Source organism: Megascapheus bottae, chromosome 2 (genome assembly GCF_031878675.1).
Source record: "Megascapheus bottae isolate mThoBot1 chromosome 2, mThoBot2.hap1, whole genome shotgun sequence".
Classification (NCBI taxonomy): Eukaryota; Metazoa; Chordata; class Mammalia; order Rodentia; family Geomyidae; genus Megascapheus; species Megascapheus bottae.
In genome coordinates, this window is record NC_143510.1 from 14,738,705 (window position 1) to 14,754,806 (window position 16,102).

General features: G+C 40.2%; 1 protein-coding gene across 12 annotated transcripts in view; it reads left to right on the forward strand.

Annotated features, from left to right (window-relative positions):
* Erc2 (ELKS/RAB6-interacting/CAST family member 2) overlaps positions 1 to 16,102 on the forward strand; it is a 909,407-nt gene that overhangs the window by 576,280 nt on the left and 317,025 nt on the right. The window lies entirely within an intron of this gene.

Sequence of the window (16,102 nt, forward strand, 5' to 3'; positions counted from 1 at the left end):
AGTCTAATCCTGGGCTGAGCAATCTGCTAGCCCACAGAATGCAACACAAGGCTCAGTGCTTGTCATCTTTCTTGCCACCCTTTAACTATCTGGTGAAGAAAATACTGTTCGTCCCAGGTTACACTGGAGGAAACTTTTGCAAGGGACATAGCTAACGTCTAGGTGGTCTGGCAAGCTAACCTTTCCTCTGCTGTCAGTGTCTGGAATTTGCAATCCCCAAGTTCTCCAGCTGGAAGGCTTGAGATGGGTAGCTGGTTTACCTTTTAAAGCTTAGAACCAAAAATCTAAGGATGTATAGAAAAAGAACAGAGAAGAAGAAGAGAAGAAAAGGAAAGGCAAAGAGGGAAAGGAGGAAGAAGGGAAAGCACTATTGAAATAACTGTGGAATAAGTGAAACACGTCACATGATCAAGGCCTGTGGAAGCCTGAACGATGCAGTTTGAGATGCTCTCTTTTGCCTTCCCCATGGAATGGTTGGTTTAGTGTTGTCTGTGGGAATTCTCAAGAGCAACTCGGCCACATGGTCTCGGGTAGCTACACGGTCTGTGGTGTGGACAGAGAAGTGAATCAGATTTGTGCCTAGAAATGGAGGCTCCCCCAAGAACAATGGATCTACCTTTGATGACTAGCAACTTCTAAAAAGCACAGAAACCATATAGATACATGCCAAAGGGAGGGGGTGGGGAGAGACAACTCTTGATCTAATTAAAATCAATTAAACTTTCAGTGTGCATGAAAGAAAGTTGAGCACTAGCCAGTTGTTTGCTATGGATGGATTTTGTCAGTGAGTACAGTTGAGAATAATGACGCTAAAGCAAACCCCTGCCTGGCTTTCTACTTGGGAGGAATTGATTTGAGGGGAAGGGTGTATCTGACATTTAAGGATCTTCTCTATCCTTCAGGCTGAAATTACCTGCATAAGTTCCAATCCCTACCCTGGGTTATCAAGTTGAGAACAGTATTTTTCTGTAATGTCTTCTCAGAAGCCTCTCCTGTAGCCCTTCCTTGTTGTGCTATGTTTAGTCTAATGGGTGCATTTTTTGTTAGTGTGTGGAACTAGAAAGGTAATCTAATTAACAAGGAGCAGCTAAGAAACCCTGGAGGAGTTTGGCAGAGGAGGCTCTGGAATTCGATTAGTGCCTCCTACTCTCAGCCAATGACTCACCTCCATGAGCAAGGGAGGGTTTTGAACTTGAGGAGCAGCTTCTGTACAATGAACATAAAGCGCATTTCTGACAGGACAGCAGTCAGTTCTGTGAGTGGCTTTCAGAGATTTCAACCGCCTTTATTCAGAGCGACTGGGTTGGTAAATGTTTAGAGGGCCCTAATTATGCTTGGGGGCTATTAAAACATTGTGGATTTATGCTGTTACACTAAGGATACAGCTTCCTCCACATATCCCAAAAGAAAAAAAAGAAAAAGAAAGGAATCACTGAGAGGGAGGAAAGGAAAAAAGGGGAGGCGGGTGTGGGAGAGCACACACTGCGACGTGGAGAGGCGGCCTCCTGGTACAGCATATGAATCCACTTACATGTAAATTGCTTGTCGCTGTGAATTAAGGGCAGTCTATGAAAGAACTGCTTTGCCGTGTTTACTATAGGATTTTTGACAGACTCTTTCCTCTTTCAAGTAAATTTGGCTTAAGTCCATAGTCAGTCCAGTTTTAAGTAAACTCCTCTTTTGTTACATTAACAAGGTTATAACATCAGTGAGGCAGATTTCCAGCTGCAGGAACCTGGGGCCTAAGTACTGGGCTGAGGGTATAATTAAAACCTTCGGCTGGGAGAGTTAAACTCTCAAGTCAAATTGGATAAAAGGCTAATTGTCCATAGCAACATAATACATGCTTTAAATATCTGTGAAATGAAGATGAATAGTAAGAGGCTAAGAGGGAAGAAAAAAAACTGTTCTACGCTGGGAATTGAGATTAGATTTTTTTAGTTCAAGACAAAGAGTACATCCTACTCCTCCTACCTGCCACCCCCAAATCCATCCCCTCTAGCTCTTGTGATCTGTCCTCTACATTGGTTCTGGAGATCTTATCCCTGCAAATGAGATGTGGTCATAGGTGACGGACAGGATGTGAAACAGAGGGAACAGCACTTTGCCGGCTCCCTTGTCACATCCTCCTTTCCAGTGGTGTGTTGGGTGTAGAGGGATAAGGAAAGGAAGGGCACATATAGCTTTTGGTGACTTACTAGAGGATGGCATCAAGCCAATCAAGATGATACAGTACCACAGGGCTTCAAAACAATAATAAAAGTAAATATGAAGCAGCATGTCATGGCCATCCTTCCTGAGCAAAGGCATGGCAGGCCCATTGTTATTTATTAGGAACGGTCTGGTAGCTGGCAGGATAGGGAGCCTGGAGACTGGGTCATTCTACATTCCTGTCCCAGTGGCATGAAAAACCTGGAAGACAGCTTTAGCCGGGCCCACTTTCACCCCACTGCCATGCTGTTTGCAGCCCCACAGGAATAATGGCAACCGTACTAGTTTAGAGTTACTCCAAAGGCAGAAGAAAGGAGGAGATGGGAGAAAAATATAAATAGGAATGATTTTATGGGCAGAACCTCAAGCACCACCACAGTCTCTCCCCAACATCCAAGGAAATGTACCAAAAAGCCCAAAGAGCCACTGTCTCTGTGTCTGGAGTAGGGTTGATAAGGCAAAAAGGAGGCATGAGAGCCTAAGGCACTGTGTGTGTGTGTTTGCTGCACAAGGCTATGACTGTATCCAGAATGGCTGGAGACAACATGGCAAGGCCCTAACAGTGGCATGGGGGCTCAGAGCAGGGGAAGGGCAGTCCTGCAGTGATGGCCTGGCACAGGAATTAAAAGGTTCTCTCTGGTAAGACTGGCAGTTGGGCGCTTCCTCAAGTGGATAGTTTAGGCTCAACCTGCCAGGATCCAGACCTGCTCTAAACTTGAGAGTAGTTGAGACTGGCTCTTGCAAACAGAAAACAGGCTCAGCTAGGAATGGCATTTTGAGCCTTGCAGCCTAGTTGTATTATATGTTGGTATTTGTGGTTCTTGTTGCTCTATTTTGTTCCTGTGTTACTGGAGATGGGCTCAGAGTCTCAAATGCTCATACCACTCAGGCTCTGTATGCTTATCTTGCTGCACAATGTAGAGACTAGTATTCTGAATCAAAAAACATCTTCCTGGGTTGTAAATCAGTCCGTGGAGACAAGACACACCTCCCACCTCAGCACCCATGCTCTGGTCTTCTGCGAGCATCCCCGCGTGCATGGAAGGTGCTAGAACTTCTTTTCCATGTGTTAGCTCACAGTCGTTTACATCACACATGTGCCTCGCAGTAGCTTATTATCAGGAGTGTTTTAAGTACATTTGAGTATGTTGAATAAGAGCTTATATGAGAGTTTATAAATCCATTTCTCCTGTCAGCGCAGTAAATTTAAATTCCTCCTTACATGCACCAAAGACTTGTAAGATGTACACTGAGTAAAAGCCTGGAATAAAAGTGTCATGTGGAACAAATAAGGCTGTGAATGTTGTGCCTGTTAGAAACCAACTATTACTAGTTCAAACTATTAAAAGGTATGCCATCAGTGTTTCTCTTTAGTGTACATTTCCTGGGTGCTCACTTACATACACATATTACTACAAGTTAGTTTCAGATGACACTGCTCCTCCTTCTACGAATTTATTGAAGTTTGATGCGAAAATATGTTAAAGAGGTTATGTTGTGTTTCTGAAGCATCATGAGGAGATAGAGGAGACATTGGAAACTGCTGGATGGACTGATTTGGTGGCTGCTCATTCCATAGGATGTTACATAGAATATGGACAGAGCAGGATCTCTCATTTCAGAGACGGGAGATCACACTTGTTGAATCAGCAGGTCTTTGAAAATCTATGGCAAGGCAAGAGCCTTCTCGTCAGAGGCAGATTTGTGTGGCATGCCCTCCTCCACTCAGTAGGCACAGGGTGTGCTGGGTGATGCATGCAGTCCTAGCTGTCCAAGCACTAATGAACACAAGGGAAACAAAACAGTGCTGCAGGCACATTTCTAGCTCACCTGCTCCTCTATCAGCTTTTCTGTATAAAGAGCTTACCTGGAGCATTGAGAGAGAAATTGCATTTTTCTGTTTGGACTGGTGGAAAGGATTGTAATGATGCTTACATAATATTATAAATGTAATGAACATGAATGAGTCACACACCTAAAATAGTTTAAATGGCTTTATTTATTTTTGGTGCCGGTCCTGAGGCTTGAACTCAGGATCTAGGAGCTATTTCTGAGCACTTTTGCTCAAGCCTGGCACTCTACCACTTGAGCCACAGCTCCCTTTCTGGCCTTTGTGGATGGGACTAGTTAATTAGAGTCTCATGGACTTCCCTGCCTGGGCTGGCTTTGATTCTCAGTCCTCACATCTCAGCCTTCTGAGGACCTAGGATTACAGGTATGAGCCATCAGCATCCAGCTTCAAATGACATTTTATCTTGTGTGCAGGTATTTTGGTTCCTCCTCCAACAAAATTACTTTGGGAAGGGAGAACACATTGTTTACTAAGTTTTTTAGTTCAGCTCTGTGCCTTTATCAACTTATTTAGTAGGTCTTTCCTGGGTGCATTAGCTAACAAATCCCCTTTTTTTTGACTGCCCTGCCTTCTTAACCTGTTCTATTTATCCTATATTGAATTGTTTTTTATCTTATTTTTTGTGGCTACTTTATTTTTTTAGTTTTCTGAACTTCCAAAGCTTGCCCAATGGGGTTATAATTCAACATGTATCTAAGTGTCCTGTGCTTTTTGATCTTTCTATCAATCTTTTTCATCAAGACAGGATGGAGGAAAATATATTTCTTATTTTTGATTAGCATTTAAAAATAAAAATATTAACACAAGTCCATTTTACCCAATTTGAAATGTATGTTCAGCAGTTTCCTTGATATTATTATAATAATGAATTATGCTCACTACTAATTCCAGAACATTTTCACCATTCCCCTCCAAACTTCATCTTAACATTCACTATTAACTCTGTTCCCCAGTCCCTTGCAAGCACTAATCCATCTATGTCTCTATAGATTTGTCTTTTTGGTATTCTGCAGATGTGTAGTCATATGATAAGTGGCCCTTTGCATTTGGCTTCTTTAATGTGGCATATTGATTTTCAGGCTCCTCCATTTATTTTCAGTGCCAAATGATATTCTACTAAGTAGATGGACATTTTGTTTGTCATTCACCACTAGGTAAACTTTTGAGTTGTTTCCATTCTTTGGCTATTATGAATAATGTTGCTATGGATATTTGTGTGCAGGTTTTCATGTGAATGTATACTTTCATTTGTCTTGGATAGAGATACTTTTCATTGCTCACAACCACTGTCCTGTATATGTGTGTACTTGCACATATATATATATATATATAAACATGCATATGTGCATGTACTTTAGTGTGCATATATACAGTGTCATACACATATTAATCTCTGCATAAATGTGTCTGTGCATATGAATTTTATTTATTCATTTGTTAGTATTTATTGTTCCATTTTTAGAATGGAAGCTCTGGAAGGGCCTAGACTTTATCTTACTCTTCTACAGTTCCAAGTACTTGTAAAGCGTTAACTGAATGAATTCATTGACAAGTTCAGCATAGCACTCAGTAGGGTGGGAACATAGAATCTTTCAGGACCACTGTGAGGCAAGACACCAGGTACTATCACTAGTCCTTTGGTAGGCTAATATAACACTTGCTACTAGGTTGTGATATATTAACAAACCACGGGCCCCCATTCTTGTTGTTTTGCAGTAAAAGGGCTTATAGTTGGGGCCTTGTACTTGCCAGGCTGGTGTTCTACCACTTGAGCCACACCTCCAGTCATGTATTCTTGTTGTGTAGTTTGGAGAGGGAATTTAGCAAACTTCTCAGCCATGGTTGGCTTCCAGGCATGAGCCCATGGGTGCCTCATTTCACATTTGGTTTTGATGCTAATCCTTAATATCAAGAGATGCAGTTATGCCTAGGGCAACCATCCTGCTGCCTTTGTAATAAAGGCAGAGATGAGACTGTTTAGAGAAGTGCGAAGAAGAGGTTGGCCTTTATCTTTCTCAGAGATGTGGTAATATGATATAATGTCCCCTTTGCCAGACAGGTCAGAGAGAAAAGAATTGAATGATACAGACCGAGAGTTGATAGGTAAGTGTATTATTATTAGACAGTGGTAGAATTAGCTTGCTACCTAAAGTACATGTCAATTTTAAATGCAGATTTCTGTATTCTTTAACAAGAACAAGATCAGACCAAGACAAAAAGAAATAAGCCACTCTTGAATTATTTTTCATGTCTTAAAAAAGCTCAGTATATATCATTAGGCTTTTAGGACATCTACTAGCTCTACTTGTGTCTTAGTTAATTGTATAATTTCTTTCTGAGTTCTACAGCACTTTATTCTATTTGATTCTGTCTCTTTATGGTTACTTTGCTATTACACTTTTGGAGGAAATAGTTCCATTTTTTTTTAAATCCACAGGATGTAATATGTATGGTTTCAATGATAAATCTTTCCCCTTGACGAAATGTCATGGCACAAAAGCAGACACAGTTATCATACTGTTTATTATTTGACTTGGCCACGAGCCTGGGTTTGGGTTTGAATTTTAATATGTGAGAATGTATTTTTCTAGGAGGTTTGCTTATAAATACTGTATGTGAGGTAAATGGGCAGCATGTTAAGCCCAATCTGAACTTGGTTGAATGATTTTTCTCCATGTTTATTAGTTATTTCTCTCTTCATGGAGTGAGGAATTTTCTTACCTTGTGTCTTAGCTGGGTACACTATCATACAAGATACTCTTGGTATGGAGAAACTTAGAACATAGCATTTGGTTTTATCGGATTTATGTCTGTACACAGTCAGGGAAGGTTCAACTGCTTTTGTGAAAATGAGGCCATGTCTTCCTCTTGGTCATCTCCTTACTTAAATTCTTTTTTAAAAAAATTAATAAGAGCGATCAGGTTACTTGGCTCCCAAGAATGATGTGGGTTTATCATCATGCTTCTGGGCCTGTGTAACGTGTAAGACAAATTAGACAGTACCAGAAGATTCCCCACTGTCAGCTGAGCTCAGGGAGAGAAGATGTGCCATCCCACCCTCTGTATCAACCTTCCCACACAGTTTATAGTACACCAGTCCATAGGAATGTGAATCCCACTTCAGAGCCCACTGTGAGTATGTTTCTGAGTTGTTTAACGTGTTTCTCACAAACAGGACATGACATGTATGGTTTAAATGAAAATAATGGCCTCGTAGCTCAGTGCCAGACCGTCTTTTGTCAAGAGTATCGTGGCAATCGGAAGGGCTCTGGGCTTATGTGGTCCACAGACCAGGCCCTTAGAAGATCCTAACTTGATGTCTCATACAAGAAGGCTCTTAAATCAGGGAGGCCTCCCAGGGGCCAGTATCCTGGTGCCTGCAAGCTGCTCCCTAGCCAGTTCAGAGCCCTAGTGGTGGCTGCTGTTGCTGCTGCTGCTGCTGCTGCTGATCTGTCCAGAGCCACAAGTAAAGAGGAAGAGGCCCCCAGTGTTCACATTCCTTAGCTGCAGCATTTATTATCACAGCAAAGTAAATCAGAAAAACCAAAACAACACCACCATTATCACAAAACAAAACAAACAAAAAACAAAGAACAAACAAACAAAACTGCCACTAAGAATAAGGCAGTTTTAAAGCATATGTAGTTGCTTTGTATTTTGTGGGATTAGGCCTTTTTTTAAGCATTCCTTTCATTAACTTGCTGTGGTTTGTATTTTCCAAAGGTCTGGTCCTCAGAATAGCACTATTGGGAGAAATGCTACTGCTATCCACTGGCTGAAGGCCAAGGATACCACTAAACATCCTGCATGCAATAACAAAGAATTATCTGACCAAAATGTCAGGGTGTCATGTTCAAGAAATCCTATCAAAGGATGGTTAGGCACTGAAGGCTTACACCTGTAAATACTTAGGAGCATGAACTCCGGCAGAAATGTCTGTGAGACTCCTATCTCCAATTAACCAGCAAAATGCTGGAAGTGAGCTGGGCTTTGGTTGCTCATGCCTCCAATCCTAACTACTCAGAGGGTTGATATCTGAGGATCATGGTTTGAAGCCAGCCTGGCAACCAAAGTCTGTGAGATTCTTAACTCCAATTAGCCACTAACGAGGGGGAAGCAAAGCTCTGGATTAAATGGGAGTGTGCTAACCTTGAGTCTAACACTTAGGGTCAATATCTAGGCCCTGAGTTCAAGCCCTAAACTAGGCTAAGTGAGAACATGAAGCCCTGAGTTCAAGCCCTAATATTGGCACCAAAAAAAATTTTTTTGAGACCACGAATATGCCATTTGTCTATGGGGGCAAAAATATTGGGGCAAATGTAGGATACATTTTTATCAAGTACTTTTATTTGAGAAAAGCCACAAGGATTATTTACTCCCATTGAGGCTTTTTTTTCTTCCAATACTGAGGCTTAAACTCAGGGCCTGAACACACTGTCCTTAGGCTTTCTCAAAGTTGGAGCTCTACCACTTTAGCCACAGCACCACTTCTGGCTTTTTTTCTATGTATGTGGTACCGAGAAATCAAACCCAGGTCTTCGTGCACATTAGGCAAACACTCTACCACTAGGCCAAACTCCCAGCTATCAAATACTTTTAAAATAAAAAATTTCCGGGCCAGGAGTTTGGCCTAGTGGTAGAGTGCTTGCCTAGCATACATGAATACCAGGGTTCAATTCCTCGGTACTACATAGATAGAAAAAAAAAATCTGGCAGTGGTGCTGAGGCTCTATTCTTGAGAAAGTCCAAGAACAGTGCTCAGGCTCTGAGCTCAAGCCTAGGACTGGCAAAATTAATTAATTAATTAATTAATTAAAAAATAAATTTCCATCCTTCTCTCCATTTATTACTGTTTAATTACTATTAGAGAGGATTTGGGGGGGTCTTATAAGCATGGCCCCTTCTTATTCATCTTGCTCTTTTTTTTCTGGCCATGCTTTGAGTAGTTTTATACTACCATGCTTTTCTTACCAGAATATGCACTCTTGCCACCCAACTGTGGGCTGGACTTTCTGAAACCTTTTTATTCTTTTTATACACTGTTTATCTCTGATATTTCGTTCCATTTTATACAATCATCATCACTATCCATCTCCATAACTCTCTTCATCATCCCGAACTAAAGCTTTGCACCATTATTATAATGGCTTGCTTTTTTTCCTCTCAGACCCTGGTGACCAGAGTCTACAAATCTTACTAATCCAGGTTCTTCATATAGGTTGAATTATACAACCTTCGACCTTTGGGGTGGTTGGTCTGTTTCTCTTAATATCATCCCTTCAAGGGTAAGAATGTTGATCCAAGCCTACTGGTATCCATCCATACATTTCATGCGTTCTATCAGTGCCTATAAAATTAACTGGTTGGTTCATCCAGCTATTATCTCGCAAGAATGGAAAGAGAAAGGGGAAGGGTAGAAGATACCACTAAACATCTCACAGGGCCCAGCACATCTCCCTGAAATGAAGAATTAGCTAACCTAAATGTCAGTTTCCTAGGTATGAAGAATTCTGTCAAGGTTTCATGCGTGTACCAATTATTTGTGGGGGTGAGACTTATTTTCATTGAATAGTGTTAAAATAAATTTCTCTAAGGGATATCAACGTGTGAGAAGAAACGCACCTTCTATGTGGTGAATATAACTATAACCCCTCTATACATTAAAATAAAATTTAAAAGTAAAATAAAAAATAAATATCTCTACTACCATTATGTAATTATTAATTGAATGAAACACTGATTCTTATGGGTTTGATAACAAACTGATTTGGACTGAATTTTTTCCCCTTATGTAGTGATTTCAGCTGAAATTAGTGGAAGGATCTGAATAATGAATGCTTTTTTTATATTGATTATTTGTAAAGGTTTTAAAAATAATTTTTCTGTTTCTATGCAGTTGGAGTTATGTGGCTTTATGGTGGCAGAGGGATCAAAGGGGGATCAAAGGGAGGAAAAGGCAGGAGCTTGTCCTTATTTGATTCTTCTTCAGATAATATCTCTGGGCCTTACTGTTCTCGCTATAAAAATGAGAGAATTCTATGTAAGAATTTACATCTTTGTGTGAGTAAATTCTAAAGAATATTCTTAGCAAGTCATTTTCTTCACACATACACACACTCACTACATCAGTTTATATTCATGTGAAGGGTAAACACGTTTTAATAATAAAGGAATATTTTCACCTTAAAGTGAATTGCCATTAAAGAATCTATGTTCTCTACAAAAGGCAGGGGAACTTGGGTTCTTCCTGCCGTCAAGACTTGTCTTTATCAGAACTGCCAACCTAGGATGATATCCATGTAATCCAGTGTGATTTTTTTTTTTTTTTGCTAAGCTGGAATTTGGAACTCGTAGCCCCCTGCTTGTTGAACAGGTGCTTTAGTGCTCTACTTTGTAAACCATGCCTCTTATCCTTTCTTTAAAAATACAGTTGTGGATGCTGGGAGTTTGGCCTCGTGGTAAAGTGCTTGCCTAGCATGCACAAAGATCCTGGTTCAATTCCTAGGTACCACATACACAGAAAAAGCCAGAAGTGGTGCTGCAGCTCAAGTGGTACAGCACTAACCCTGAGAAAAGCCCAGGTACAGTGCTCAGACCCTGAGTTCAAGCCCCAGGACTGGCAAATATATATATATATATATATATATATATATATATATATACACAGTTTTGATATGCTATACTTTAATGAAAGCAGATTGCGCACCTCTGGATTTTTTTAACTTAGGGGAGAAGGAAAAGGGAAATAATATATATACAGTAAAAGCTAATTTTTTAAACTTCTAAATGTGAGAGTTGAAGAGCCAGAAACTAAAACTGAAAGTCTGGAATCCAGTTATCAGCATCTGTCACATAATAAAAATGTAGCCCAAACTATAAAGAAAGCCCTGGTGATCCTCAAGTTTGTAAGTGGTATTCACAACTCCGGAATATTTTATCTACTTGGAATGCATTGTGTGTCTTCTCTCAATGTGTTCTCTCTAGTTTTGTGTGAACATGTATGTTTAAATAAAGATGAGGGCAAAAGAACTAATTGTTCAGAGTGGTAGAAAATGCCATTGCCTTTGGTGAGGTTTACACAAAGCAGCTGGATCCCAGGGAATGCTGAGAATGAAGCCTGGACTCTGAGAAGCCACAGAAGAACCACACCAGGCCAGCACCACCTGCTGTCCTGATACCACGTGTGTCCCATGCCATGCCACCCCTATCATTGGCTTAAAAACAATAAATAATCCAGTATTTTTTCTCAGCAGTTGAAGAGCATGCTTTCTTCTTTATAAGTCCGGAGCTTTTCCAAGAATGTGCCAGCAGCCTGGGCAGTCTCTGGATTTTAAACAAAGTCTGGTGGGGTCTGGATTTTGAGCCTGGACTTCTGTCTGGCTCCCCATTCTGTTTGATGTGATCCAGTCTTACACTGGCAGACCTGGAAGGCAGACATACATCCTAAGGGAAGGCAGGCTTTCTCTCAGAAACATAGAAGGCCAAGCTTTACCCTCTGTTCCCTTAATACTACCATATATATATATATATATATATATATATATATAATAGAGTTCTAGAACCACTATTGTGAAGAACTTTTATCCTAAGTTCCACCTAATACTGATTGCTAACATATGGAACACACAAGGCTAATTCCAGGATCCACAGAAAAGAACTCTAAGATGTCTATGATGTCTGATGTGCTTGAGTGAAAACTGAAATGGCCTATAGATTTTCTGATATTGTCTAGTGGACAATGGGACCCTCAATTGCTTTGTAGAACACTTCGATTCCAGTGAGTGAAACTGAGATAGATGAGCTTCTGACTCAGATTACCTGGGTTGGAATACACACTCTGTCTTTCACTACCCATAAACCCTAGGGATCTTTGTATGTCTTCATTATCCTTTATAAAATGAAGGAATAGTTATTCTTCCAGATGTTGTCAGGATGAAATGAGTTAATACACATCATTTAAAATAGTGCCTGAGATAAAGTGAACTCTCAAATAGTGTCAGGATGAGTTCAGTAGTGGCTCCCCAAATATATGTCACCTACTTAGAACCTCAACACGTGACCTTATAAGGATCTTGGCAAATATAATTACAATACCTCACAATAAGGTTGTTGTGGATTAGGATAAACCCTAAACTCATTAACAGGTATCCTTATGAGAAAGAAAAGGGAAAAGACAGACTCATAGGAGTGAAGATCATGTGAAGATGGAGACATAGGTTGGAGTGATACCCAAATCAGGGAATATCCTAGAAGGAAACAACTATATTACCACTTGAATTTTAGACTTCTTGCACTGTGAGAGAATAAATTTGCTACGGTGGCAGTCCTAGGAACACATACAGCTGACTACTGGTGATAGTAGTATTATTGTCTGTAGGGTAAGGTTCGAGTCCTTGGCTATCTCATGATTTTGGCAGACCCAAAATTTGTTGACTTGGATGAATTCAGCCAGAATCTTACTGGAACCCCATAGGAGGTTTGCATATGAAACTCTTAGGGCATACAGTGTGAGAAAGGAGGGTATAGGAGTTGTTAAGATGGAAACAGAATGATTGACAGTATAGTGGGCAAGGCATCTTTATGGTATTAGCAACTACATTAGAGTTTGAGGAAAGGCCAGAAGCTAAATTCTAGGAGAGATAAGTTCTCAGACACATTTCAAAATACGGAGATGTAAGCCAGGAGACCAGTCTTCAAACAGTAGCTTTCTTGGGTAGACAGAGGCTGAAAGAGACCATATTTCGGCTGGTCCAAAGCAAACTGATATCTTTATAACTCTAGATCACATGACTGTTTCTCAGAGGAGAACTTGATTTTTGGAGCTAGTGCTTTTTGTGTGTTGAGATAAGCCCAGCTTCAGGTGTAGTTGCAGAGCAATGTGGGCCAACAAGGGAAAGTACTGAGCTTGAGGTCAAATAGAAGTCCAGGGAAATAAGCACAGATCTGCTGTACACTACTTCTGGTAAATTGCTTAATCTTCCAGCCTCAGCTGTAAACCCAGAAAATGGGATCGACTATACCTAACCACACAGCCCATGCTTGGAGAACAGCCAAACAGGGCTTACCTAGCCCAGAGCCTCGAAAGTAACAAATGTTCCATAATTTTCTGTGTATTGAGTTCTTTTCTATGTGCCTAAGATGTGCTAGGCACCTTGGAGGATAAAATGATGAAGTTAAAAATTGCTTTGGTGCAGGTCATCTTACCTACTTGGGGGACAGAAATCGGGGGATTGTGGTTTAAAGCCAGCCTAGGCAAAATGAAATTTGCAAACCTCCATCTCAGTCAATGACTGGCACAGGGGCATGTGCCTGATAGTCCAGCCATGGGAGTGTAGGCGTAGTGGTATATACCTGCCATCTCCAGACACACGGAGATGCTTGATTCCCAACCTGGCCTGGGAATAAAGCAAGCCCCTAGTTCAAAAGTAACCAATGCAAAAAAAAAAAATACCTGGAGGTATGGCTTAAGTGGTAGCCATTGTGAAGCCCTGAGTTCAGTCATCCTGCCCAAAATAAAAATTCCTCACTCACCAACCATCTACATTGTAAGGAATATTTAGAAGAATAGAATATGAACCAAGAAAGACAATCATTTGGGGTTTTGTTTTTGTTTTTGCATACCAGAAAGACAGGAATCTCCAAAGACCTTTGTCAGAGTTACTCAATTTGATATGAAGTTTAGAAAGTAGCTAGAATGGCCATAATCAGGTAAATTAGGCACGACCTGTAATCAGTGGCACATAGCTATAAACACATGTGGAAAGCAAAAAGAAAGGCAAGTCGTCCTAGGAGCTAACATTTATTGGGTGTTTAGAATTGAGAGAGGTGAGTGAGAGACTGACGTGCACCTTGAAATTGTGCAGTACAGAATTTGGAGTCAATCACAGAGTAAGGATGAAAAGAGTGATAGAGGGAGCAGAAGTTTATTAGGGACACAGGCTTAAGTTAACGGGCTCAGGATCCTAGCATGTACCTGTAGAGATAGAACCTAGTGGGAGGGGGGACCAAGACATGTGAGAGGGTATCAATATATGTGAATTAATGCACCTTCTATCTGGCAAATATCATGTAACCCTTTTATTAATTACAATTAAAAAAAGAACCTAGTGGGAGGAAAAGAGTTGGGAAAATCCAGAAATTCAAAAAGATACGGAAGCATCATGAAAGATTAATTAAACGTTGAGTGAAAATCAAATCAACAGCCGATGGAAGCATTGTGTTGTGGGGAAACATCAGAGGAAAGAGTGGAAGACAGCTTGAGGATTTTTAGCAAGAGGCTAACTATGATGTCATAAACATGAGTTCCAAGTGTGTGTCATATTTCTTCAATTATATTGTTATCTTTGGTTATGCTCTTATTTTTCCAAAGTGAATATATCCTTTTTAGTAGTTACAAAAATAAAGGATTCCTATTATCCTGACATCAATCATTTTGAAGTGTAAAAGCAGTGAACTACCCCACCACCATGTGTAGGCAGTCAACAGTTTAGTGATTGAAACGTCTTTCCTCTCCCTCCCCCTCCCTACCCACTCCCTCTCCCCCTCCCTCCCCTCTACCGCTTCTTTACCCCCACTCCTTTTCTTCCCATTCCCTCTTGTTACATAATTGTCCATGAAAGTGATGAAGCCGTACTTGTTCCTGCCTAGTCGGCTTGCTTGCCTAATAACATGTTATTAGTCTCAGTGCTTGAAAAAGTAAGCACAGATTTGAATCATCATTTTCAATAACTGTGGAGCATACTACTTCATTTGTGGTATCATGATTTATTATCTACCCCCTGTGAATGAATGTTGACTTGGTCTCTAGGACATCATATGTGTTTCTGAGTCTTTGCAGATGAAGCAGTCCATATCTAAACAATTTGGCTAACCACTACTTTTGACAATTTTTTTGCCTTTTTAAAAAGTTTGGAACCCCATTCCTAAGACAAAGAATGGGAAACATTCCATTTATTTACTTAGAGAGTGACTGAGTGAGTTATAGTAACTGAAGGAAGTTTTTATTTCATTTTCATTATCACTGTTTATTTATTGCCAAATTGTCTTTTCTTTTCTTTTCCTTTTTGTCTGACTTGACCTTGTATATTACATATCAACCTGCTTATCCACTTGTATATAACAGATACATTCTCTTTGTTTTAAGACTTGAAAGCATGTCTTTACATTAGTGTACTTTCCATATAGATATGTTTTCATACCAGCCAATCTTTTCTTTATGGCTTCTGTTTTTCAGGGCACACTTAAAAATTCTTCCCCAAATAACAGGTAAATGTCTGAATGAAACTTCCTCCCTTGCTCTCTGCCATTTACCCAATGGATCATACAGGCTTTCTGTTGAGATGTCTGGTGGCAAGGCAAAAAAGGGTATAATTAAGAGATTTGAATTGTTGAAATGGAAGCTTGCCATCTCTCTAAAACCCCTGCTTCTGACAAAACATCTGACAGACATGACCCAAAATCAGAACCAATGCTGAGAGGGAGGGAGAGAGGCAATCAAGGAAAGAGACATTGAAAGTGGGAGTGATAGGAGGAGTAGGAGGGATGGAGTGAGAGGGAAAGAGAAGGAGAAAAATATAAGTATGAATAGAAATTCTTTAACTTCAGCCCTTTGAAAATTTCATCTCCAACTTAGAGGCTGTCCTTCTCTGAGATTCCTTTCACTCCTTACTGTCCACAGTGGTGAAGTCAGCTAATATTTTGAGTTTGACACTGAAGAGGCAATGTGAGCATTACGGGCTTGTTCTTGCACAATCTTTGGTACAGGGAGCTGGCCGTATTGAACAATTAAACTGAACACCTATGAACTGAGTTACCTTGTATCCCACTCCCCAGTGTTCTGAGATGTATATGACAATGGTCTCTTATCTATCCATGTATAATCTAGAAGGGAGAAATTTAGTGATCTTTGAGGTCTATTACAAAAAAAAAAGGTGATTCTTTATAATCAACGGATGAGGTATGAGTGAAAGTTCCTACTTGTAAATAAAACAATTTTGTTAGCCTTTGAATTTTTGTAGCTGTATTTATAGTACTGTTTTG